Source organism: Balaenoptera ricei, chromosome 2, assembly GCF_028023285.1.
Source record: "Balaenoptera ricei isolate mBalRic1 chromosome 2, mBalRic1.hap2, whole genome shotgun sequence".
Classification (NCBI taxonomy): domain Eukaryota; kingdom Metazoa; phylum Chordata; class Mammalia; order Artiodactyla; family Balaenopteridae; genus Balaenoptera; species Balaenoptera ricei.
This window is the reverse complement of record NC_082640.1, coordinates 124,146,269-124,172,426: the sequence shown is the minus strand read 5'-3', so window position 1 is coordinate 124,172,426 and position 26,158 is coordinate 124,146,269. Positions and strand designations below refer to the sequence as shown.

The window sequence follows — 26,158 nt, the reverse complement described above, 5'->3', positions numbered from 1 at the left end:
TTGTGTGTGCCCTCCAAGAGTGGGGTCTCTGTTTCCCCCAGTCCCATCAAAGTCCTGCAATCCAATTCCCACTAGGCTTCAAAGTCTGATTCTCTAGGAATTCCTCCTCCCGTTGCCTGACCCCCAGGTTGGGAAGCCTGACGTGGGGCTCAGAACCTTTACTCCAGTGGGTGGACTTCTGTGGTATAAGTGTTCGCCAGTCTGTGAGTCACCCACCCAGCAGTTACGGGGTTTGATTTTACTCTGCTTGCGCCCCTCCTACCGTCTCACTGTGGCTTCTCCTCTGTCCTTGGACGTGGGGTATCCTCCTTGGTGAAGTCCAGGGTCTTCCTGTCAATGATGGTCCAGCAGTCAGTTGTGATTCTGGTGCTCTCGCAAGAGGGAGTGACAGCACGTCCTTCTACTCCGCCATCTTGGTTAATCTTCTTTTCGTTGTATTTTAATGTTTAAATCTCAAAATATGATGCATGTTATGTTTTGAGAAATTTGGAATGATAGTATTTCCCAATGTGGTAGCTTTCTCTTCCTTTATTATTTTTACTTTTTAAATAAACTGATCATTATTACCACTGCTATGATCCATGCTACTTTTCAATAGAGTTTACTCTGTCCAATTTCAATAATTCTTAATAGCATGACAGATTTTACTATCTCTTAATAGCATGACAGATTTTACTATCTCTTAATAGATGTTGGCTTATGAGACCTAGGGAAGCACAGGAAAGTTTCTTTGGCATGAAAGCAACTCTAGGCAGAGTACTTTTTATTTAGATTGATGTATTGCTAGGGCTGCCATAACAAAATACCACAGACTCGGTGGCTTAAACAACAGAAATTTATTTTCTGACAGTTCTGGAGGCTGAGAGCCCAAGATCAAGCAGGTTTGGTTTCTTTTGAGTCTTCTTTCCTTGGCTAGCAGAAGGCCGCCTTCTTGCTGTGTCTTCACATGATCTTTCTCTGTGTGTATGCATGTCTGTCCTTATCTCCTCTTAATAAGGATAGCAGTCATAGTGGATTAGGGCCTACCTATATGACCTCATTTGACCTTAATTACCTCATTACAGATCCTGTCTCCAAGCACAGTCACATTCTGATGCACTGGGGGTTAGGACTTCAACATATGAATTATGAGAGGATACAACTAACCCCATAACAATTGTCATCCTTTATTTTATGCAATAGCAAAGTTGATGATAAAGCACATTTCAATTAAGGTGAATCTTATTTCCTACCGTCTTCCAATGGGAATATACTGCCCTCCCACCCCTCCAAGAAACATATCAATAGCAGAGTAAGACCTTAAGCTAGAAGGTGGAAACAATTTTGAATTCCTCAGTACCCTCCAGATCCTCTCCCCAAATATATATATTTTTTCTTCTTCCAGTTTTACCAAGTCTTTTCTTTATGTTGTCTTTCTTTAGTCCTTCCTCAGGTGATGAGCATACCTTCCAGATACAGAGTTGCTCCATTCCATGTGGTAGATTCCATACCTTGGCTCCCTTTTCCCCTTTTGTCTGAGATCTCAATGAACTTTTAAAAAAAATTAATTTTATTGAAGTATAGTTGATTTACAATGTATTAATTCCTGCTCTATAGCAAAGTGATTCAGTTATATAGATATACATTCTTTTTCACATTCTTTTCCATTATGGTTTATTACAGGATATCGAATATAGTTCCCTGAGCTATACAGTAGGACCTTGTTGTTTATCCATTCTATATATAATAGTTGCATCTGCTAACTCCAACCTCCCAATCCATCCCTCCCCCCCCGCCCCCTTGGCAAACACAAGGCTGTTCTCTATGTCTGTGAGTCTGTTTCGTAGATAAGTTCTCAATGAACTCTTCTTCATCCACCTCACCCATTCCCCTCTTTTTTGATTTCTCTTTCACTTTCCTTTTCACTTTCAGTGTTACTATGTACTAAGGCCTAGAGATACAAAGTAAGAAGAGACACAATGTTCTTTTCATGGAGTTTACTGTCTAGTGGGGAGAAGACAGATCTTTCAAAAAATACACTGACTTTAGATGGTAACTGATAGTTGTGTCTTGATGTGAAAGTAAGGGGGTAGCTGCTGTAAGAGAGTGACTACATATGTGTGTGTTTTAAATTTAAATAGACCTTGGAGAAGGCCTAATGAAATGATGTTTGAGCTGAACCTCCCCATTGAGAGGAAGAGTTACTTTCCTGCTGATGGATATTTGGGTTGCTTTTATTATTGTTTATTTATTTTGGTATTCTAAACACTGATGCTATGAACATTCCTATACACATTTCTTGATGCATATTTGCAAGAATTTTAGGGTTAAATGTAGGAGTAGTAATTGTAGGTTGTACTGTATGTGAATGTTTAGTTTTCAGGATAGTGCCAAATCATTTTCCACAATAGGTATACCAATTTACGCATCCACAAGGAAAACAAAAGAAATCCCATTTAAGAATCTCCCAGGGCCTCCCTGGTGGCGCAGTGGTTGAGAATCTGCCTGCCAATGCAGGGGACACGGGTTCGAGCCCTGGTCTGGGAAATCCCACATGCTGCGGAGCAACTAGGCCCGTGAGCCACAACTACTGAGCCTGCGCATCTGGAGCCTGTGCTCCGCAACAAGAGAGGCCACGATAGTGAGAGGCCCGCGCACCGCGATGAAAAGTGGCCCCTGCTTGCCGCAACTGGAGAAAGCCCTTGCACAGAAACGAAGACCCAGCATAGCCAAAAAAAAAAAAAAAAAAAAAAAAAAAAAAAAAAAAAAAATCTCCCAAACTTCCCATAAGAATCTTCATTCTTGTCAATACTTAGCAGATTTAATTTCTACCAATCTGAAGAGTATCAAACAATTTTTCATTGTGATCTTAATTCTATTTTCGTGATTACTATCTGTTTTTCATTTTACTTTTTAAAAATAAAAATAGATTCTGGGTAGCAAACTTTTTTTTTTTTTTTCATAGTGAAAACTTTTATATTTAGAATTAGTCAGCTGGACTCAGTTTAGATGATCCCAATTTTGTTGGCAACATCCAAAGTATCATAGTCAGGAGCCAGTCGAACATATGCCTTCTTCTCTCCATCAGGCCTGATCAGGGTGTTGACCTTAGCCACGTCAATGTCATAGAGCTTCTTCACAGCCTATTTAATTTGGTGCTTGTTGGCCTTGACATCCACAATGAATACCAGTGTGTTGTTGTCTTCTATTTTCTTCATGGCTGACTCGGTGGTGAGGGGGAACTTGTTGATGGCATAGTGGTCAAGCTTGTTTCTCCTAGGGGCGCTCTTCCCAGGATACTTGGGCTGCCTCCTGAGCCGCAGTGTTTTGGGCCGTCGGAAGGTGGGTGACGTCGGGATCTTCTTTTTTTTGTGGCTGTGTACGCCATTCAACACTGCTTTCTTGGCCTTCAAAGGCTTTGCTTTGGCTTCGGCTTTGGGAGGGGCAGGGGCTTCCTTCTTCGCCTTTGGCGCCATCTTCGTGAAAAGCTGGGTAGCAAACTTTTGTTAGTGATATGTACTGCAAATACCTTCTCTCATTTTGTGGTTCATCATTTCACCTTCCTCATGGTTTCTTTAAATGAAAAAAAAAGTTCTTTTAAGATGGTCAAATCTGTCATTTTATGGTTAACGCTTTTTGTGTCTTAATAACTCCTTACCCTAAGGTCAAAGATATTCTTCTATATTTTCTTTGGAAAGTTTCCAAGTTATCTATTCATATTTAATTCTTTAATCTACCAATGATTTATTTTTTCCATTTGAATACTTAGCACTTTACTGAAAAGTCTATCTTTCTCCAGTGACCTATAATGGTGTCTCATCAAATTTCCAAATATGCATGGATCTAACTCTGGGCTCTCCATTCTGTTTTATTGGTTTATTTGTTTGATTTGTGCCAATACCATACCATGTTCATTACTGTGGTTTTATGGTAAGTCATGCTGTTACATTTTAGAATCAAGTAGTCAAGTTCTATAAAACTACTTGAGATCTTTTTTTAAAAATAAATTTATTTATTTATTTATTTTTGGCTGCGCTGGGTCTTTGTGGCTGCACACGGGCTTTCTCTAGTTGCGGCGAGCAGAGGCTGTTCTTCGTTGCGGTGCGCAGGCTTCTGATTGCGGTGGCTTCCCTTGTTGCGGAGCTCAGGCTCCAGGCACATGGGCTTCAGTAGTTGTGGCTCATGGGCTCTAGAGTGCAGGCTCAGCAGCTGTGGCTCGCGGGCTCAGTTGCTCCGCGGCATGTGGGATCTTCCCAGACCAGGGCTCGAACCCGTGTCTCCTGCATTGGCAGGCGGATTCTTAACCACTGCGCCACCAGGGAAGCCCAGTGTGTGGTCTTTTGAGAATAGTTTTTTTTTTTTTCCACTCAGTATAATGCCCTGAGATCCATCCAAATTTTTGCATGTGTCAATAGGTCATTCTTTGTTTATTGCTGAGTAGTATTCCATTTTCTCTATGTGATAGTTTGTTTAGCCATTCAGCTATTGAAGGAGCAATTGCTTTTTAATAAAAAGGCAAATGCCCACTTTAATCATAATTCTGAATTGCTTTTTTTGTGTTAACATCTATGTTTTTACAAAGCACAATAAACTAGGCTAGGTATTATTAATTTTTAATGGTTAACAAGGTTTGAAACATATATAAATGATATCTATATATGATATAAATTATAGTTATAACTAGCAGATGATTAAAATTAACACCTTTACATAAAATACTTGTAACTCTATTTATTCATGATAAATTTAGATCTACCTAAAAAAGATATTACCTGGCATTATAGTAGGGCTAACTAAGTACCTGAGAAGCACTTGCTATATTATTGATTTAATACAAAGTGATTATTTAAACAGACACACAGACACATGCACACATAGGCATTCACATAGCTTTCCTCCACGCCTTAAATAGAAGTGCTGATCTCTCAATTTCACTGTATTTCTGTTTCAGCAGATGTTGTGTTCTATAGGAATATGCTTGAAATTGTTGTAAAACATTGTACCAGTTATCAAGACTTAATACAAACATTCACAAGTAGTCTGCTGCTCTTGCCACTACTTCCTGATGCTGCTGGTGGAATCTTTTGACCTCTTGCTTTGAGCTGCAGGGCTGAATATTTGTAATGGTTTCCTTATAGGCTCTGAAGTGAGAGAAACACTTTTTGGTGTGAGTTGATTATTTTATTGGCTGCTACAGCAGCCCCATCTACTGGTATCCTCGAAGTATTACATTTTAATTTAGGTGGGTTCTTTTTTACTGGGGCTTTTCCGTCACTTAAAACAAACTTTCCTTCATTTTTACTCATAGTGAGTTCTTCATCATTTTCCTCACTCTCACTGAAGTCGGATCACTAATACTGGGTCTAGTGCTTCCTCTCAAAAGAATGTTCCTCTGTTTTACTCAAGCATTAACCATCATGCAAATCATCTTCAGTAATTTCATCCAAATTCAAATAATCACTAATTGTGCTACAATTAGAGAAATGGGAAAGCTTATTCATTGTTTTTGTTTTAGTACTGCCACATTTTTCAATTCCTTTACCCTGAAACCCCTGCACACCAGTGGAGTCTGTTGATGGTTCCTTCACTGGTAGTACGGATGTAACTTCTAAATCTCTCTGGTAGAGCTTGTTGTTTAAGGATGGAGTTTTCACTTGAAGTGGAGCATCTTCAGATTTTAAATTTTGAACTTAGTTTTTGTTTCTAACTCCAGATTATGTTTGGGTTTTTTAAGGTACAGTTAAGCAATATCATTATCATGGTCTCTGTTAGAGTGCCCAAACTTTAGTAAGTTTCTGGCCTACATTGCTTTTTCTGGTGCTCCTTGCCAGTGGAGTCAGATAAGAAAAATAAATTAGGGAATTCCCTGGCGGTCCAGTGGTTAGGACTTGGCACTTTCACTGCTGGGGTCCGAGTTCCACCCCTGGTTGGGGAACTAAGATCCCATAAGCCACGAGGCTCGGCCCAAAAAAAAAAAAAAAAAAAAAAAGAAGTATAAGGATTGGAAAGGAAAAAAGAAATGTCATTGTTCATAGATGATAGAATTCTCTACCTAAAAAAGCCCAGACAGGTTTTCAGGAATATGAGAATTTAGCAAGATGACTGAATATAAGATTGATATATAAAAAAATAGGTTGGCTTTAAATGGGTGAGTTGTATGGTATGTGGATTATATCTCTCTACATCTGCTATATTTAAAAAAATCTGGTATTTTCCTTTAGATGGGAAGTGGAGCCATCCCTGCTGTCAGTACAAGCCTGGGAACTGCAGATGCTCAGTCTCACAGTCCCCACTCACCAAAGCTCACCAACCCTAACTGATTTAAAAAAATACAAGAGCTGTGTTGAGATATAATTCACACAGTACACAATTTTCCCATTTAAAGCCAATTAATTTTTATTATTTATTTATTTATTTGGCTGTGCCTTGTCTTAGTTGTGGCACTCGGATCTTCGTTGTGGCATGCAGGATCTTTAGTTGCAGCATGTGGGCCTCTTAGTTGTGGCATGTGAACTCTTAGTTGTGGACTTCTTAGTTGCAGCGTGCATGTGGGATCTAGTTCCCTGACAAGGGATCTAACCTGGGCCTCCTGCATTGGGAGTGCAGAGTCTTACCCACTGGACGACTAGGGAAGTCCCCCTGACTGCTATCCTTTGAAAAGCCTGCTTACAAGGTTGGCCCTGGCTGGCATCTGGAAACTAAGAATCTGGGGAGGGTTTTCAACCACCCTAACTGATAGAAATAGCTCACTGTGCCTAAACTGTTTGTATAAACAATGTGGTTTATGCTAAACACCTGCTTTTCTCCTGGGAGTCTGGAATTTTGGTACTGCTAGACCAAGGGTGCCTACATGACCAGGCCCAAGTAAAAACCTTAGGAGCAGGGTCTCTAATGAGCTTCCCTGGTAGAGAACATTTCACATGTGTTGTCACAACTTGTTACTGGGGGAATTAAGTGTGTCCTGGTGACTCCACTGGGAGAGGACTCTTGGCAGCTTGTGTCTGGTTTTCTTTGGACTTTGCCCATTTGCCTTTTTCCTTTGCTGATTTTGCTTTGTACCCTTTCACTGTAATAAATCATAGCCATGAATGTGACTACACGCTGAGTCCTGTGAGTCCTCCTAATGAATCATTGAAACTGGGGGTGGTCTTGGGAACCTCTCCCCTGACCAAATTATAGGTTTTTTTTTTAACAGACTGAATTTTTTAAGAGCAGTTTTAGGTTCAGATTATAGTTTTTATATGTCGCTGGAGTTGTTTTGCATATTTTAATGTTTTATAGCTTTATTAAAGTATAAACATATACAATAAAATGCATATTAAAATGTACAGTTTTATTAGTTTTGACATATGTATATACCCATGAAACCATCACCACAGTCAAGATATTGAGCATATCTATCACCCTAATAGTTATCTCATGCCCCTTGGTAATCCATCTCTTCCTCCGCACCCCCTCACCCCAGATAACCGCTGATCTATCACTATAATTTGCATTTTCCATAATTTTATATAAATAGAATCATGCAGTATATACTCTTTGCATGACCTCAGTCACTCAGACTACTAATTTGGAGATTCATCCATGTTGTTGCATATTATAGATAGTTGTTCCTTTTTTTTTTTTTTTTTTTTTTTTTTTAGTTGTTCCTTTTTATTGCTGAGTAGTATTCTATTGTATGAACTTCATATGGATTATACTACAATTTATTTATCACCTGTTGATAGACATTTGGGTTGTTTCCAATTATTGGCCATTACAAATAAAGCCACTATAGGACTTCCCTGGTGGCGCGGTAGTTAAGAATCTGCCTGCCAATGCAGGGGACATGGGTTCGAGTCCTGGTCTGGGAAGATCCCACATGCCGCGGAGCAGCTAAGCCCCGTGCACCACAACTACTGAAGCCTGTGTGCCTAGAGCCTGTGCTCCACAACAAGAGAAGCCACCGCAGTGAGAAGCCCGCACACCGCAACGAAGAGTAACCCCCACTCGCCACAACTAGAGAAAGCCCTTGCGCAGCACGAAGACCAAATACAGCCAAAAAAATAAATAAGATAAATAAATTAAAAAAAAACACAAACCACTATAAATGTTCATATACATGTCTTTGTAGGGGCACATGCCTTCATTTCTCTTTGGTAAACATTTTGGAGTAGGATGGTTAGGTTGTGTGGTTGGTATATGTATCACGTTTTGAGAAACTTCCAAACTATTTTCAAAAGTGATGGCAACACTTTGCATTCCTACCAGCAGTGTATTAGAGTTCCAACTGGTGCACATCTAGTCTGTCTTTTTATTTTTTAAGTCTGTCTTTTTTTTGGCCACAGCTCATGGCTTGTGGGATCTTAGTTCCCCCACCAGGACCAGGGATTGAAACTGGGGCCATAACAGGCAGTGAAAGTGCCGTATCCTAACCACTGGGCCACCAGGGAAGTCCCTAGTCTGTCTTTTTAATTGTAGCCATTCAATTGGGTGTGTAGAGATTTCTCATTATGGTTTCAATTTGCACTTCACTATTAACTAATTGATGTTGATCACCTTTTCTTATGCTTATTTGCCATCTTTGGTGAGCTGTCTATTTTAAAATTGGGTCTACTTCGTTGGGTATGTATTTTGCAAATATTTTGTCTCAGTCTGTGGCTTGCCTTTTCATTTTAGTTAACAGAGCAAAAGTTTTACATTTTGATGAGGTCCAACTTATCAATGTTTTCTTTTTGTGTCATATTTAAGAAATCTTTGCAAAACCCAAGGTCATTAAGATTTTCTCTTATTTTCCTCTACAAGTTTTTTTTTTTTTTTTTTGGCTGCGCTGGGTCTTTGTTGTGGGCTTCTCTCTAGTTGTGCCGTGTGGGCTTCTCTAGTTGTGGTGCACGGGCTCTAGAGTGCACGAACTCAGTAGTTGTGGCTCCAGGCGTGGGTTCAGTTGCCCCATGGCATGTGGGATCTTAGTTCCCTGACCAGGGATCGAGCGGTGTCCCCTGCATTGGAAGGCGGATTCTTAACCACTGGACCACCAGGGAAGTCCCTTCATGTACAAGTTTTATACTTTAGGGACTTCCCTGGTGGTCCAGTGATTAAGACTCCACTCCTCTACTGCGGGGGGCACAGGTTCGATACCTGGTTGGGAAACTAAGATCCCACGTGCCGTGCAGCACGGCCAAAAATAATAAAAGTACAAGTTTTACACCTTAAGTTCGTACATTCAGGTCTGTGATCCATCTTAAGTCAATTTTTGTATGTGATGTGGGATAAAGGTTGAGTGTTTTTTTTGTTTTTTGTTTTGTATATAGCTACCCAATAGTGTTCCTGCACCATTTGTTGAAAAGATTATCCTTTCCCATTGAATTGCCTTGGGACCTTTGTTGAAAATGAAATGATCATATATGTGTAGGTCTGTTTCTTGACTCTATTCTGTTTCATTGAAATATAGGTCTGTATTTATGCTAATACCACATTGTCTTAATTACTGTAGCTTTATAATAAGCTTTGAAATCAGGTAGTACAATCCCTCTAGTTTTGTTATTTTTGAAGTTGTTTCAGCTATCCTAGGCCCTTTGTATTTCTATATAAATTTTAGAATCAGATTGTCAGTTTTAATTTTTCTACCTATGTTCTCAAGTGATGTTGTCCAGTACTTGTCCTTTCTTAGCTGTTCTTATCTGTTTCTAGGATCAAGGTTATATCCTGTCATAGAACAAGGTGGGGAGAACTCTATTTTTCTGTGCTCTGAAAGATTTTGTATAAGATTGTGATGATTTGTTCTTTCAAAATTTGGTTTAACTCACCTGTAGACATGCAAACCTTCAGGTCCCACTCCAGGCCATGGGGGGTGGGACCCAACCATCTTTTTTTTTTTCTAAATAATTAATTATTTTTGGCTGTGTTGGGTCTTTGTTGCTGTGCGTGGTCTTTCTCTAGTTGCGGTGAGCAGGGGCTACTCTTAGTTGTGGTGCGCGGGCTTCTCATTGCGGTGGCCTGTCCTGTTGCAGACCATGGGCTCCAGGCACGCAGACTTCAGTAGTTGTGACATGCGGGCTCAGTAGTTGTGGCTCGAGGGCATACTTGCTCCACAGCACATGGTATCCTCCCTGACCAGGGATCGAACCCGAGTCCCCTGCACTGGCAGGTGGACTCCCAACCAATGTGCCACCAGGGAAGCCCCCAGCCATGTTTTTAACAAACCTTCCAGGTGATTCTGATGTGCTCTGAAGCTTGAGAACCACTATGAAGGACTGTTTTTTTTTTTTTTATTTAAGTTTTTAAGCCATTTTGAGTTTATTTTTATGTATGGTGTGAGGCTGTGTAATAACTTCTCTTTTTTAAAAAAAATTTTATTTATTTGGTTGCACCAGGTCTTACTTGCAGCATGTGGGCTCCTTAGTTGCGGCTGGTGGGCTCCTTACTGTGGCATGCGAACTCTTAGTTGCGGCTTGCATGTGGGATCTAGTTTCCTGACCAGGGATTGAACCCGGGCCCCCTGCATTGGGAATGTGGACTCCTCTCCACTGCGCCACCAGGGAAGTCCCTGTTTTTTTTAAGACAAGGAAAAAACAAGCCAGAGAACATTTGAACATTTATCCTAATAGGTACTTGCTACTATCTTTCCCCTGCTTTTGGTCCCTGTTTTTGGTTAGGTGGGGTGTCTTGCTGTTACTTCTAGGACCGGAACAACCCCAGCCCAAACACACTCATGGTGTGGAATTTTGGCTTTGGGCTTATCAGTGCCAGCCATGGCCTGGTTGTTTTTTTCTCTTGATCCTATTTCTCAGCCAGGGCTGAGGGCTAGCTGTATCACAAGGCTGTGGGATTGGTTTCGGAATTTGAGAATTTGCAGTGTTGCTTCACCTACAGTGGGATTGTGAAGGTCATTGGCGAATAGTTACAGATGATTCATCTGTACAGGGGATGGAAATACCTTGAGCTAAGGCCAGGGTTGGTGTTGGGGGTTGAGGTGGGGGCAGATTGTAAGGATCACAGATCCAAGGACTGGGGAGGACATTTTAAAGGCCTGAGCTGGGGTGCTTGGGGTCTAGGATCAGGTTCGTTCACAATCATATCTATCAATCTTTTTTTTTTTTTTTTACTAGTCCTGCTTTTGGGATTATGCCTAGGACACATTCTCCCTTTTCCTCCCATTTATACATCTTTTATGTTTTTTATTTTTCAAGTATCTCATTGGTCCACTTGGAATTTATTTTGGCTTTAAATTGTATTTAATGTGTAAATTTGGAGGACACTAACATTTCATAATACAGTGTTTCCCATCTACTACATCTCTTCATTGTTAAAATCTTTCGGTTTTGGGGACTTCCCTGGTCCAGTGGCTAAGACTCCACGCTCCCAATGCAGGGGAACCGGGTTCCATCTAGATCCCACATGCCGCAACCAAGAGATCACATGCTGCAACTAAGAGATCACATGCTGCGACTAAAGATCGCGCACGCTGCAACTAAGACTTGGCTCAGCCAGATAAATAAATAAATAATAAATAAATAAATATTTTTTAAAAACTTTCGGTTTTTATAACTTTGTAAAATTTACCACACATTTTCAAAGTTTTTTCCTAAGTATTTTTGTTTTTGTTTTTGCTATTGCAAATTGTATCTTTTGTCCATTATATTTTCTAACAGGTAATAGTTGGAGGAAAGCCATTGATTGTTGTAAGCAATTGCTGTATTTTGTAACTCACTACCATGCTGAACTTGGAGTTCTGATAGTTTTTCAGGTGACTTTCTTGGGTTTTCCTCCTCTCACCTGCAGGCGGTCCTTCTCCATTGCTGTGCAGGATATTGTACTGCCTTGTTCCTCTGTGAACACTCTCTCTCTTTGTTGCCTTTTTACTTCTTTTCCTCTAGACCTTTTCATTCTCCAAGTTTCAGTCCTTCAACCATTCAGTGCATAGTCTCTTCCTTACAAAGTTCATCCACTTCTTTAAAGTTTCAGTCTCAATGTTAATGGTTCCCAAGTCTATTTTGAGCCTTGACTCTAATTCTGAATGTCTAGAAGCACACTGGATTTTCCTAGGACCTTGCAAAATCTGCTTATCTAAAACTGAACAGGGACTTCCCTGGCGGTCCAGTGGTTAAGACTCCAAGCTTCCACTGCAAGGGGCTCAGGTTCGATCCCTGGTCTGGGTACTAAGATCCTGTATGCCACACAGGATATGGCCAAAGAAAAGAAAAAAAAACCCAAAAACCCAAAAACTGAAAAAATTGTCTACTCTAGGATTCCTTTATGCCTGTTGTGGTATCCACTTCCTAGCTGTGTAGGCTTAAAATTGAAAATTTTTCTTTGTTTCCCACTTCCACTTAGTTATCAAGTCTTTTTTGTTTTTTTTTCCCATCTTCCTTTCAAATGTCCCCTACTTATCTATCATTTTCCTCTAGTCACGCTGAGTCCAGGTCATTTCCATCCCTTTTGGACCATTACAACCACCTGCCAACTGGTTTTCTTGCTCCCAGTCTCCCCTTCATTCATTAGTTCATCAACATTAACTGAGCTCCTCTCTGCCTGGGATTGTGTCAGGTGCTAGGAATTTACAGACAGGGGCCTGCTCTCAAAGAGTTGAGATGAGTGGGGGAAAACAGGTAAACAAACAATCACAATATTGTGTGGTGTCGGCCATGGCACAAATGTAACACCAGGTGCCACCAGAGTATAGAAAAGGAAGGACTCGGGACAGCTCTGGAGAGGAGGAAATGTTTGAGCTGAGTCTTACACGACTGGTATGAATTGGCCAGGAATTCAGCCCTCTGAGGTTGTTAACTCTTTGTTAGATCAAACTCTTCTTGGGGAAAGTTTTTTCTCTGAATGCAAATTTTCCATATATCTTATTTATTTATTTGTAGTAGACTTTAAGACTCTTTAAGTGCAGTTATCACATTTCAATCATTGTAATTCAAGTGGGGAATCAAATTTCAAGCTAACAAATGGGTAGATGTACTAAGAAACTAAACCTCAGGTAGAAATCCTTCCCTCTGCCACAGCTGTATAGTCATATCCCAAATACTGTCTAGATTGTTACGATAGGATTCTGGAAATCAACAAGGCTCTCATAGATTATGATGCTGTCTTAGCCCATCCATAGACCAGTAATGTGACAAAGTCAGGTTTATTAACCTATTACAATGAGGGAGGCTACTCACCAGAGGACCAAACAAAGTATAGAGTTAATACAGGACCTGAGGGACTTCCCTGGTGGTCCAGTGGTTAAGACTCCACGCTCCAAATGCAGGGGGCCGGGGTTCGACCCCTGGTCAGGGAACTAGATTCCGCATATCACAACCAAGACCCCTCATGCCACAACTAAGACCTGGAGCAGCCAAATAAATAAATAAATATTTTTTAAAAATACAAGATTTGAGGGAATGGTGGAGATAAAATTTAAAAGAAGCAGTGACAGGCTGAAAGCAAAACAGGGCTCATGTGGTCAGTGTCAGGTTTAAACTGTTGAACTGAGCTCAGAGTGATGTTTCCTTGGAAAGTAAAAGTTTAGGTGTGGAATGTTGTGTCCACAACTCCTTTTCTGAAGCTTTACACCTGGGTTGTAAATCAAGGCTGCTTCTCTGTGTCAAAGTGACTTGGATTCTCAATCAGGAATGGAATGTTTCATTTTTATGGATAAAATTTCAAATAGGAAAGTTTCTGATAATCTATGATTTTAGAGAACAAAAGCTTTCAGTGAGTTAAGAAAGCAGGAGTCATGCAAAGAAGGGTGTTATTTTGATACTTTACGGCTGTAACGTATCACGGGGAGAGAGGCTTTTCTTGTTATTTTGCAGCTGCCTTTAACTGTGTCTGTTATCCTAGCCTGGGTAATGGCAAGGCAGATTTAAAATTTTCTCAGTCCTACCAAATTTTGACTTTTTCAGTGCTCACATTACAGTAAGGCAGGATCTGTAGACAAAAGGCAGAGAGGGGTCTGATGAAGACGGGTGCTCCTCTGTGAAGCCTGTGGTTGATAGGCCTCCATGCTCCCGGCCTCAGCTGCTTACCTCTGTAGAAGAATGGTATGCAATCATCTGTTATGAATCTGGGCTGTGAGCTTCTCGAGTACCGGGCCTTTCAAAGATTCCCTTTGTCCTCCCAGTTCTGGCACACAATGTTGAGTGAACCACAGATGAGCCATCAGGGTTGCTCACCCCTAAGTTTTTACTGATCTGCCACTCTTTCAACACATCCAAGGTGGAGGTAGTAAGCACCAGCAGTCACCTAAGCGGTGTGTCCCTAGAGCCCCAAGGACTGTAAAAGTGCTTTTGACTCCCGGTGTTGCTTGACCAGTGAAGGATGGCAGGGGAAGTCATTTGCATATGTGTCAAAATCCGACGACTTCACACAGAGCCTTAAGTCATGTTCTGAGCTTCTTGCAGAATCCCTGGCCCAGCCTTTACAAACAAGACCTCTTCTTTAGCTGTGCAGGTGTAGTACCGAAGTTCCCTCCAGGCATAGGCTGTCATGGGAAAGTGAGATGATGCTTTTCTGGAAGATCCTTAAAAAAAAAATGCAAACAGGTACGCAACAGTCATGGATTTTTCAACTCACATAGTTTAAAAGGAGCTGTCTTGGGCTTCCCTGGTGGCGCAGTGGTTGAGAGTCTGCCTGCCAATGCAGGGGACACGGGTTTGAGCCCTGGTCTGGGAAGATCCCACATGCCGCGGAGCAACTAGGCCCGTGAGCCACAACTACTGAGCCTGCGCGTCTGGAGCCTGTGCTCCGCAACAAGAGAGGCCGCGATAGTGAGAGGCCCGCGCATCGCGATGAAGAGTGGCCCCTGCTTGCCGCAACTGGAGAAAGCCCTCGCACAGAAACGAAGACCCAACACAGCCAGAAATCAATAAATAAATAAATTTAAAATAAATGTGATTTGAATAAAATATAAAATCTGGTTTTAAAAAATAAATAAATAAATAAATAAAAGGAGCCGTCTTATATTTAAATGAACTCTTAGCCTCAAACTAACTTCATTGGTGTGTAACCTATCTGTGTTGTCATAGGAGTAGCTCACATGAATCTCTTTAAAGGCTTTCAAGTTAAATCACTTTTTCTTGGGTTTTCAGTTGCCCGGTGTTTGATCCAGGATTCCTATGCATGTGCAGAAATATCAGCTTTTACAGGGTCTCTAGGTGCTAGGGCCACAGTGATTTCCTTTCTCCTTTTACTGTAGTAAGCTGCTTTCTAAAGTAACTTCAGCTTCTGGTTTAGAATTATTTTATTGAATCAAATATAGCAGTCCCTGCTTATTAACCATCTGTATCCACAATGTAACCATGATATACCAGTTGCCAGGTAGTTTTCCACTATATAAAAATATGATAAATAATTCATAGGGAGAATCATTATCAAAATATATCTTGTGCCTTCAGTAGCTTTTACCTGGAGATCTCAAGAGAACTCTACACGGATGATCCAGACTAGCACAGAAGGTACCTTTTGCCAATGTATCTTGAATAAAAGAATGGTCTTCATCTTTAGGTAATGCATAAAGCTTTGCTCTTTATCACTGCAAATCTTGGAATTTTTTAATTTTAATTTTTATCAAGCTAATATATAACTGCTTTAAGAATAAAATAGTAGTAAAATGCAACAAAATCAGTGTTTCCCTCCCCTAGCCATGTTGCTACTCCGCAGAGGCATCTCCTTCTAATGTAATTGTTTTTTCTGGTGTTCACGTCTATCTAAATAACATGCTTATACCATGGATTTTTGACTCATCAACCTTAGATCACAGTGTTTACTTTCTCTCTGGTCAGCAAGGACCTAGAGCTCTCTCATATCCTGCCACCTCTCAATATGAATGTAGCGCAGCCTTTCTTTTTAAAGTCAGTATTAAATGATTACATCATTATGCCTAAACTAAGCAGTGTAGGATGGTTACATTTCCTTTCTTCTACATTGTATTTTTCCTGGAGGTAAAATTTGCCTTTACTTCCTGTTTCCTGCAGGGTTGGGAGAAAGGGAAAGTTGCTTGGCTTTCTGGGGTGGTGATGACACCTGGTGCCAAACAGCTTCTTTTTTTTAAATTTTTATAAATTTATTTATTTATTTTTGGCTGTGCGGGGTCTTTATTGCTGCGCGTGGGCTTTCTCTAGTTGCGGTGAGCGGGGGCTACTCTTCGTGGTGGTCCGCGGGCTTCTCACTGCGGTGGCTTCTCTGGTTGTGGCACACGGGCTTCAGTAGTTGTGGCTCGCAGGCTCTAGAGGTCAGGCTCAGTATTTGTGGCACACGGGCTTAGTTGCTCCGCAGCATGTGGGATCTTCCTGGACCAGGGATAGAACCCGTGTCGCCTGCACTGGCAGGCGGATTCTTAACCACTGCGCCACCAAGGAAGCCCCCCCAAACAGCTTCTTAACCAGACTTTTAACCAATTCTCTTGTCCCCAGCCTCTCCTGTCACTCCCTCAGCCCTCCAGCAGAACCTAGGATCCCCAGTTCCTGACGTGGCCCCAAATTCTCATCTTTGGCTTTTCCTGTGTACAGGATACAAAGAGAAATGACTGAACTGAGGAAATCATTGTATTGGAAATATTTCAAGATTTTAAAAACTGAATACAGGACTGATTGCTCTATCTTATATTGCTATATCCTAGTTCAGAACCGCATCATCTACTACCTGAACTACATTTCACGAGTTATACCCTGTTTAACCCTAGGGTCTTACTGAGTATTAATAGATGTTCTACAACCACCATCACAACAAAGATGCTTTGGTCAGATGAGTTTGGGATACACTGGGTCGTGCAAAGTTAGGTTTTTACTGCAGGACATCCAAGAGCACCTAATACGCTAATATGCATTATGACTCCCCAAGAAGACTGTCCTCCCCCACCTTTCTTTTGAGAATACCAGTGTTCCTTGGAACATGTTGGGCAACCCGGAACTTGGTCATTTCAATAACCGCCTAAGGGGGTTTTCCCTGTCTCCAGTCTCTTTTATCCTGAACCCGTGACTTATATTGTTGCCACACTTTTCTTTCTAACCCACAAAGCCAATCTTGGCACTTCAGTTCTCAGAAAGCTTCCCCATTTTCATGAAAAATACAGTCCACCCTCAAGATCCTCAAGATCCTTCATGTTTCAGCCCCAACAGACTTTCCTACCCACTCTTCCAACCTTTCCTCAAGCACCTGCGCGTTTCAGCCAAATCAATCAAGAGTTTTACCTCAGGCTAACAGAGTAACTGCAAAGTCCTGTTCCTGCTCTTCCTTCACCCAGAATGTTCTGTCATTACTTCTCATCATCCTCCACGAAGGCCTCCCTGATCCACTTCCTTCCCTGGGCGCCACACACATTGGAATGTAAGTCATTCCCTCCCCTGTGCCCCACCGTTTTATTTTATTTTATTTTAAATGTGTTTGCCTTTATTCTTTTTTTTACTTTATTTTTTTGGCTGTGTTGGGTCTTCGTTTCTATGCGAGGGCTTTCGCTAGTTATGGCAAGTGGGGGCCACTCTTCATCGCGGTGCGCGGGCCTTTCACTGTCGCGGTCTCTCTTATTGCGGGGCACAAGCTCCAGACACGCAGGCTCAGTAGTTGTGGCTCACGGGCCCAGTTGCTCCGCGGCATGTGGGATCCTCCCAGACCAGGGCTCGAACCCGTGTCCCCTGCATTGGCAGGCAGATTCTCAACCACTGCGCCACCAGGGAAGCCCTGCTCCACCGTTTTGTCTGTGATTCTGTTAGACTTAGTGCATTCAGCCTTGTAGCTTGTTGTCTCACTGGTGGAATCTAAGACCCCCTCAGGACAAGACAATGTCTTTTTCATTTCATAATTCTAGCATGTATCTTGTATTGGGTAAATATTCAATGAAAGCTTGTTAAAAAAAAATTAGAAACAGAAGCACTCTTTGGAGATCTAACCTGAAACAGTAAGAGATAGCTATATTAATATTATTGAGGAGTTGATTTCTCAATTTCTAGGTTATCTGGCACGTTATCAATTTCCCCCCATCTTTTCAGCAGCTTCATCTCTTTCAGATCAGGGTAAAAGGAAACTGACAGTGAGATTACTGTAAGATTTTCTGTATTTATTTAGTAATTTAAAAAATAAATATTTAATTGGAAAAAAGGTTGAACTTGGGGTTTTAGGTTCCATTAATTTTATTCATGTATTCCTACCCCTCACTGGCAAAAGTAATCAAGATCTAATTTCATGTTACTAGATCTTTTGTTTATTAAGCCACTGAAATCCTAGCTCGAGACTCTTTCCCTTTGATACTCTAAACTGGGAGAGCATTGTGACACTGAGGCCTAAAATGAAACTGAGATTAGGTAGAGTTTATCTTTTAAAATCTGAGTGTCATAAATGAAAACACCCACAAAATCAAACACTAATTGCTACTCAGATCAACATGGTTAACTTTGAAGTAGAAAATTCATTAGGAAGAAAGGTTTTATACTAATTCAAAATGAAAAAAACAGTAGTTTGTCCTATAGGAAGCTTGTATAGTCAGTCCAGGCTGCTCACTTCCCAGCACTGAGGAGATGTGGGCGGCAAGAGGATGGGCCTCCTGGTCAGTCTTGGAAGCTGGCTGGCTTCTTGAAAAGCTTTCTTCTATGACATATCCTTTCCTGGTTTTCTGCCTGTGTCTCTGGCCTCCCCTTATTAGTCTTTCAATGGTTTTTCCTCCTCTTCCTGACTTACATGTTGGAGTTGGAGGTCCCCTGGCTGTGGTCCCAGCCTTTCTTTCTGGGCTCCAGACATATACATTCAATGGACCACCTGGTTTCTCTAACTTGATGTCTCATTGACACCTCAAACCCACCATGGCCACTCATCTCCCCTGCTGTCCCCCTCTCACCTCTGCGTACTTTACCTGGATAACTTCTATTATATTTTTTTTAGCTGCACTGTGCAGCATGCGAGATTTTAGTTCCCTGACCAGGGGTCGAACCTGTGCCCCCTGCAGTGGAAGCACGGAGTCTTAACCACTGGACCGCCAGGGAAGTCCCTGGATAACTTCTATTTATCTTTCATGCTTCACCTCTATTTATTCAACAAATACTGACTGAATGTCTGATAGGTGCTTAAATGTCCCATCCTCAGGGAAGCCTTGTCTGATGTCACAGATCAGGTTAAGGAGCTCCTGTTATCAGGTAAACCATGTTCTTCCCATTAGAGCACTTATCACCATGGAAGTTACATAGTTAAAAAATATGTCTATCCCACTAAAATTAATATCCATAAGAGCAGAGATAATGTCTAATTATCACTGTGTCCCCAGTGCCTAGAATAGTGTTTGGTACATAGTAGGTGCTCAATAAATGTTTGCAGAGTGCACAGACATAAAAGGATTTAATGGAATTGCTTATAATCTAGTTGAAGAAAGACAACATTTTCACATGCAACAGATGTTTACAAAGCAATGTTAACAAGGAAGTGGTTAGAATATATGAGTTTTGAAGTCCTGTTCTATCTGGAGACTCTATGATTCTTAACCTCACATTCAAGTTTCTGTAGAGCACTCTGTACATTTTGGGGTAATGCAAAGCAAAGGTATGTTCAGAGTTGGGTATGGTTAATTCAGGAATATTTCCTAATCCAAATTTAGTATATGTGCTGCCGAACACTTCCCTAATGCAAATAGATGAATTTAAAGCTCAACTTAAAGCAGAGTTTCTCAGTCTGGGTATACTATTGACCTTTTGGGGCCAGGTAATTCTTTTTGTTGGGGGCTGTCCTATGCATTGTTGGATATTTAGAAGCGTCCCTGGACTCTACCCATTAGATGCCAGTAGCAACTCTTAGGGTTTTTTTTGTTTGTTCTTTTGTATTTTAATTAATTTTTTTATACAGCAGGTTCTTATTAGTTATCTATTTTATACATATTAGTGTATATATGTCAATCCCAATCTCCCAATTCATCCCTCCCCACACCCCGCTTTCCCCGCTTGGTGTTCATATGTTTGTTCTCTACATCTGTGTCTCTACTTCTGCCTTGCAAACCGGTTCATCTGTACCATTTTTCTGGATTCCACATATAGCAACCCTTGGTTCTGACAACGAAAATGTCTCCAGATATTGCCAAATATTCCCTGGGTGGCAAAATCACCCCTGGATGAGAACCACTGACTGATAGGAAGAGAATACATTGGATTGCCTGAGGGAGAAGCTTTCTAGAGGATGGCATTCATGGAGGCTCTAAGTTGGGAATGAATAAATCATGCCTAGGAAAATGGCAAGATTCTCTTGGTTAGAATGGGAAGTACCAGGATAGAAAGTTGGTCAAGTTGAGGAAGAGAGCTGAATTCTGTTCGTGAAGGGTTGTTTGGGGGTATTGATGTAAGTTTGAAAAATGCAAGTTCTGTGGAAGTAATAAGTAATGAAAGTCAAGGGCAGCCTGAGCTCCTTGGGGAATGGGCGGTGTTCCTCACCGGGCTGGGTGCCTCCTGCCTGGCCCTTCATCAGAGCAGTTACAGTTACATCCAGGGGACGCCTCTCAGACTAGAGAGTGAGTACTCCTCAGGGTCAGGGCATGGGGTGGGGGGAGCACTCACAGGGCCTGTGCAGCACATTGACGATGTTCATCGAATGAGCTCTTAGCTGGGCTGACTTGAGAAGGAGGAAGGAAAAAGCCGACAGAGAAGGCAAAAGTCTTCTAGTTTGTTGGTTTGATGTATCTCTTTTTTTTTTTTTTTTTTAATTTATTTATTTATTTATTTTTGGCTGTGTTGGGTCTTCGTTTCTGTGTGAGGGCTTTCTCCAGTTCTGGTGAGCGGGGGCCACTCTTCATCGCGGTGCGCGGGCCTCTCACTATCGCGGCCTCTGTTGTTGGGGAGAACAGGCTCCAGACGCGCAGGCTCAGTAGTTGTGGCTCACGGGCCTAGTCGCTCCGCGGCATGTGGGATCTTCCCAGACCAGGGCTCGAACCCATGTCCCCGGCATTGGCAGGCAGATTCTCAACCACTGCGCCACTAGGGAAGCCCTCTTTTTTTTTTTTTTAATAAATTTATTTATTATTTTTGGCTGTGTTGGGTCTTTGTTGCTGCTCACGGGCTTTCTCTAGTTACGGTGCGCGGGGGCTACTCTTTCTTGTGGTGCGCGGGCTTCTCATTGTGGTGGCTTCTCTTGTTGCAGAGCACGGGCTCTAGGCGCACAAGCTTCAGTAGTTGTGGCACGTGGGCTCAGTAGCTGTGGCTCGTAGGCTCAGTAGTTATGGCATACGGGTTTAGTTGCTCCGTGGCATGTGGGATCTTCCCGGACTAGGGCTCGAACCTGTGTCCCCTGCATTGGTAGGCAGATTCTTAACCACTGTGCCACCAGGGAAGTTGGTTTGATGTATCTCTTATTAAGTACTTAGAATGATATCAGTACATCAGACATTTGCTTTGTTTTGCTAGTCATCAAACTTTTATCCCTTCTGATTTCTATCTTTACTTCAGGCTGGAACAAGAAGAGGAAGGTGATCATTTCTGGCTTAATTAGTCACGACTATTAGGTGTTTAAGTATGACACATTTTAAATATCTTTCAAAATCAGGAGACGATATCACTGAAACCTTTGTATTAAAAATAAAATCAAAACATGACTTTCCTCCCCAACAACCAATGTAATTATAACATGCCACTTTTTAAAAAAAAATAAATTTATTTATTTTATTTACTTATTTTTGGCTGTGTTGGGTCTTTGTTGCTGTGCACGGGCTTTCTCTAGTTGCGGTGAGCGGGCGCTACTCTTCGTTGCGGTGCATGAGCTTCTCATTGCGGTGGCTTCTCTTGCTGTGGAGCACGGGCTCTAGGCATGCGGGCTTCAGTAGTTGTGGCACATGGGCTCAGTAGTTGTGGCACACGGGCTTATTTGCTCCGCGGCATGTGGGATCTTCCCGGACCGGAGATCGAACCCATGTCCTCTGCACTGGCAGGCAGATTCTCAACCACTGTGCCACCAGGGAAGCCCCGCCACTATTATTATTTTTTTTTTTTTAACTTTTGGGCTTATTTTTTTTATTTATTTGTTTATTTTTTTATGGCTGTGTTGGGTCTTCGTTTCTGTGCGAGGGCTTTCTCTAGTTGTGGCAAGTGGGGGCCACTCTTCATTGTGGTGCACGGGCCTCTCATTATCGCGGCCTCTCTTGTTGCGGAACACAGGCTCCAGATGCGCAGGCTCAGTAACTGTGGCTCACGGGACTAGTTGCTCCGCGGCATGTGGGATCTTCCCAGACCAGGGCTCGAACCCGTGTCCCCTGCATTGGCAGGCAGATTCTCAACCACTGTGCCACCAGGGAAGCCCCCCACCACTATTTTTAAAAATAATTCTTTTTAACTTTTTTTTTTGGCCATGCCACACCATGCGGCTTGCAGGACCTTAGTTCCCCGACCAGGGATTGAACCCGGGCCCTCGGCAGCAAAAGTGCAGAGTCCTAACCACTGGACCACCAGGGAATTCCCTAAAAATAACTTTTAAAAATTAATTTTATTCTTAATAGCAGTGACTTTGCGAAACTGTGTGCTTATTTTTCTGATGCTTTTGTTGCTAAAATATTCTTGGAGCTCTTCATTCTTTTATTTATTCTTTTGACAAACATTTGTTGAGAATCTATTTTGTCCCAGGCACTGCTGGGGACATAAAGATGAACAGGCCTAGGGCTGGTCCTCCAGGAGCTCATTGAATGGTGGGGCGACAGTTACAGTGCAGTGACAGTGACAATGCAGGTAGCAGGTGCTCTAGGGGAGGGGGTGTGAGGTGCTGGGTCCTTATGGGGGGAGGGAGGGAGGGCTGCTGGGGGTCTAAAGGAGACAGTGAGGGCACCTGCAGGAGGAAGCCATGGAGCTGGTCCTTGAACGGTGAGCTGGAGTTCGCCAGGAGGAGCAGGAGTGGGGACTCAGGTGCTTCCTGGCAGAGGGAATAAAAGTTCTCTATGTAGGCATGGGAGTGAGAAAGAGTGTGCCACAGACAGAGGGAATAGTTCAGCATGCTTGGGGGAGAGAGGGCAGAGCAGAAGCGTGCAGAACTTTGCCCACCACGCTGAGGTGATGAAAAGTTGTGGAAAGATTCTTGGAAAGTTGACTCTGGCAGTAGTGAGGAAGGACTGGCTTTGGGGGCAAGACAGGAAGATGGGGTATGAGGCTAATACTACTTATCTGCACAAATGGGAGGGGGGGGAGGTAACTGAGGGAATATGCACCCTCCTCCCTGAATTCCTAGAGGCACTTGAAGTACTTCTTTTTTTTTTTTAATTGAAGTATAGTTGATTTACAATGTTGTGTTAGTTTCAGGTGTACAGCACAGTGATTCAGTTCATATATATATATATGTAAAATTCTTTTTCAGATTCTTTTCCATTATAAGCTATTAGAAGGTATTGAATATAGTTCAATATATTGAACTATATATAATTCAACATATATATTGAACTGTGCTATACAATAGGAGCTTGGTGATCTGTTTTATATATAGTAGTGTGTATCTTATACACTTTTGTAACTCTCAGAAACATGATAACTATCCAATAGGTGAACCGTACATGTACATGGTGAAATGTATCCCACAGTTCCATGTGTCCTACAGGAACATAACAATTGAACATTTTTCATCAAGATAGAAAATGAGAGCTTGGTTTCCCCCATCCTCCACCCAATCAAAAACCTGTCAGTCATGCTGCACGTTTGGTCCATCCAGGTCAGAATCAATGGTTAACCTAAGGTAGGGACTGGGAAGGAAAGGAAGGAGATGGCCAGGACAATGGAGTCATTCAGTGGTTAGGCAAATGATTACAGATCTTGGCCAGTAATTTAAGGTGAAGGTAGGGGCTAAAGGAGTAGTCTAGGATAATTCCTATATTTCCAGCTTGGTCACTAACTTTTAAAATTGCCTTCTGAGTCCCTTTATGGACCAAGAAGATCAGTTTCATTACTTTTTAAAAATTTTTTACTGAATAATTATTTATTGGGGAACCTTTTATAATCAGAGCAATCTGAGATGTACAAAGATGAAAAAGAAACCATTTGTTTTCAAGGAATTTAAAACTGAGTTGGGGAGACAGATATGTCCAACAATTAACTATAAAACCAAGCACTAGTTTAAGGGTTAAAAACAGAGTTACAATCAACCAACTATGAAGATAAGGAAGGTTTTGGACCCTGACCATTTCTCATTCATTTTGTTTTCTGGTTCAGAATCCCCATATTGGAATGCTAGTATGGGATATGTGCACGTAGTTATACGGATCCGGGTTCTTAGGACCTTTCTTAGAATTTGGCTCATGATTTTTCTTCTGTCCTTCTGCTGGCAGTTGCCCTAGGAATACCTGCCATTTAATCTTTTTTTAAATAGATCTTTACTGGAGTATAATTGCTTCACAATAGTGTGTTAGTTTCTGTTGTACACCAAAGTGACTCAGCCATATGCATACATATGTCCCAATATCCCCTCCCTGTTGAGCCTCCCTCCCATCCTCCCTATCCCACCCCTCTAGGTCATCACAAAGCACTGAGCTGATTTTCCTGTGCTATGCAGCTGCTTCCCACTAGCTAACTATTATACATTCATTAGTGTATATATGTCGATGCTACTCACACTTCGCCCCAGCTTCCCCCTCCCACCCCATGCCCTCAAGTCCATTCCCTAGGTCTACATCTTTATTCCTGCCCTACAACTAGGTTCATCAGTTCCTTTTTTTTTTTTTTTAGATTCCATATATATGTGTGAGCATACGGCATTTGTTTTTCTCTTTCTGACACGCTTCACTCTGTATGACAGACTCTAGGTCCATCCACCTCACTACAAATAACTCAATTTCATTTCTTTTTATGGCTGAGTAATAGTCCATTGTATATATGTGCCACATCTTCTTTATCCATTCATCTGTCGATGGACATTTAGGTTGATTCCATGTCCTGGCTATTGTAAATAGTGCTTCAATGAACACTGTGGTACATGACTCTTTTTGAATTATGGTTTTCTCAGGGTATATGCCCAGGAGTGGGATTGCTGGGTCATATGGTAGTTCTATTTTTAGTTTTTCAAGGAACCTCCATACTGTTCTCCATAGTGGTTGTATCAATTTACATTCCCACCAACAGTGCAGGAGGGTTCCCTTTTCACCACACCCTTTCCAGCATTTATTGTTTCTAGATTTTTTGATAATGGTCATTCTGACCGGCATGAGGTGATACCTCATTGTAGTTTTGATTTGCATTTCTCTAATAATTAGTGATGTTGAGCATCTCTTCATGTGCCTCTTGGCCATCTGTATGTCTTCCTTGGTGAAACGTCTATTTAGGTCTTCTGCCCATTTTTTAACTGGATTGTTTGTTATTTTGATATGGAGCTCCATGAGCTGTTTGTATATTTTGGAGATTGAGCCTTTATCTGTTGTTTCATTTGCAAATATTTTCTCCCATTCTGAGGGTTGTCTTTTTGTCTTGTTTATGGTTTCCTTTGCTGTGCAAAAGCTTTTAAGTTTAATTAAGTCCCATTTGTTTATTTTTGTTTTTATTTCCATTTCTCTAGGAGGTGGGTCAAAAAAGATCTTGCCATGGTTTATGTCAAAGAGTGTTTTGCCTATGTTTTTCTCTAAGAGTTATAGTATCTTGTCTTACATTTAGGTCTTTAATCCATTTTGAGTTTATTTTTGTGTATGGTATTAGGTAGTGTTCTAATTTCATTATTTTACATGTAGCTGTCCAGTTTTCCCAGCACCACTTACTGAAGAGACTGTATTTTCTCCAATGTATGTTCTTGCCTCCTTTGTCATAAATTAGGTGACCATATGTTCATGGGTTTATCTCTGGACATTCTATCCTGTACCATTGATCTATATTTCTGTTGTTGTGCCAGTACCATACTGTCTTGGTTACTGTAGCTTTGTGGTATAGTTTGAAGTCAGGAAGCCTGATTCCTCCAACTCCGTTTTGCTTTCTTAAGATTGCTTTGGCTATTCAGGGTCTTTTGTGTTTCCATACGAATTGTAAAACTTTTTGTTCTAATTCTGTGAAGAATTCCATTGGTAGTTTGAGAGGGATTGCATTGAATCTGTAGATTGCTTTGTGTAGTATAGTCATTTTCACAATATTGATTCTTCCAATCCAAGAACATGGTATATTTCTCCATCTGTTTATGTCATCTTTGATTTCTTTCATCAGTGTTTTATAGTTTTCTGAGTACAGGTCTTTTGCCTCCTTAGGCAGGTTCATTCCTAGGTATTTTATTCTTTTTGTTGCAATGGTAAATGGGAGTGTTTCCTTAA

At 41.5% G+C, this 26,158-nt stretch overlaps 1 non-coding gene and 1 pseudogene across 1 annotated transcript; both read right to left on the bottom strand.

Annotated features, from left to right (window-relative positions):
- Positions 1-2,933: 2,933 nt before the first annotated feature.
- LOC132360581 (large ribosomal subunit protein uL23-like) lies at positions 2,934-3,455 on the bottom strand (annotated as a pseudogene).
- An 18,824-nt stretch (positions 3,456-22,279) lies between these two features.
- TRNAK-UUU (transfer RNA lysine (anticodon UUU)) lies at positions 22,280-22,352 on the bottom strand. The gene has a single exon. It is a non-coding gene; the product is annotated as a tRNA-Lys (tRNA).
- Positions 22,353-26,158: the final 3,806 nt, after the last annotated feature.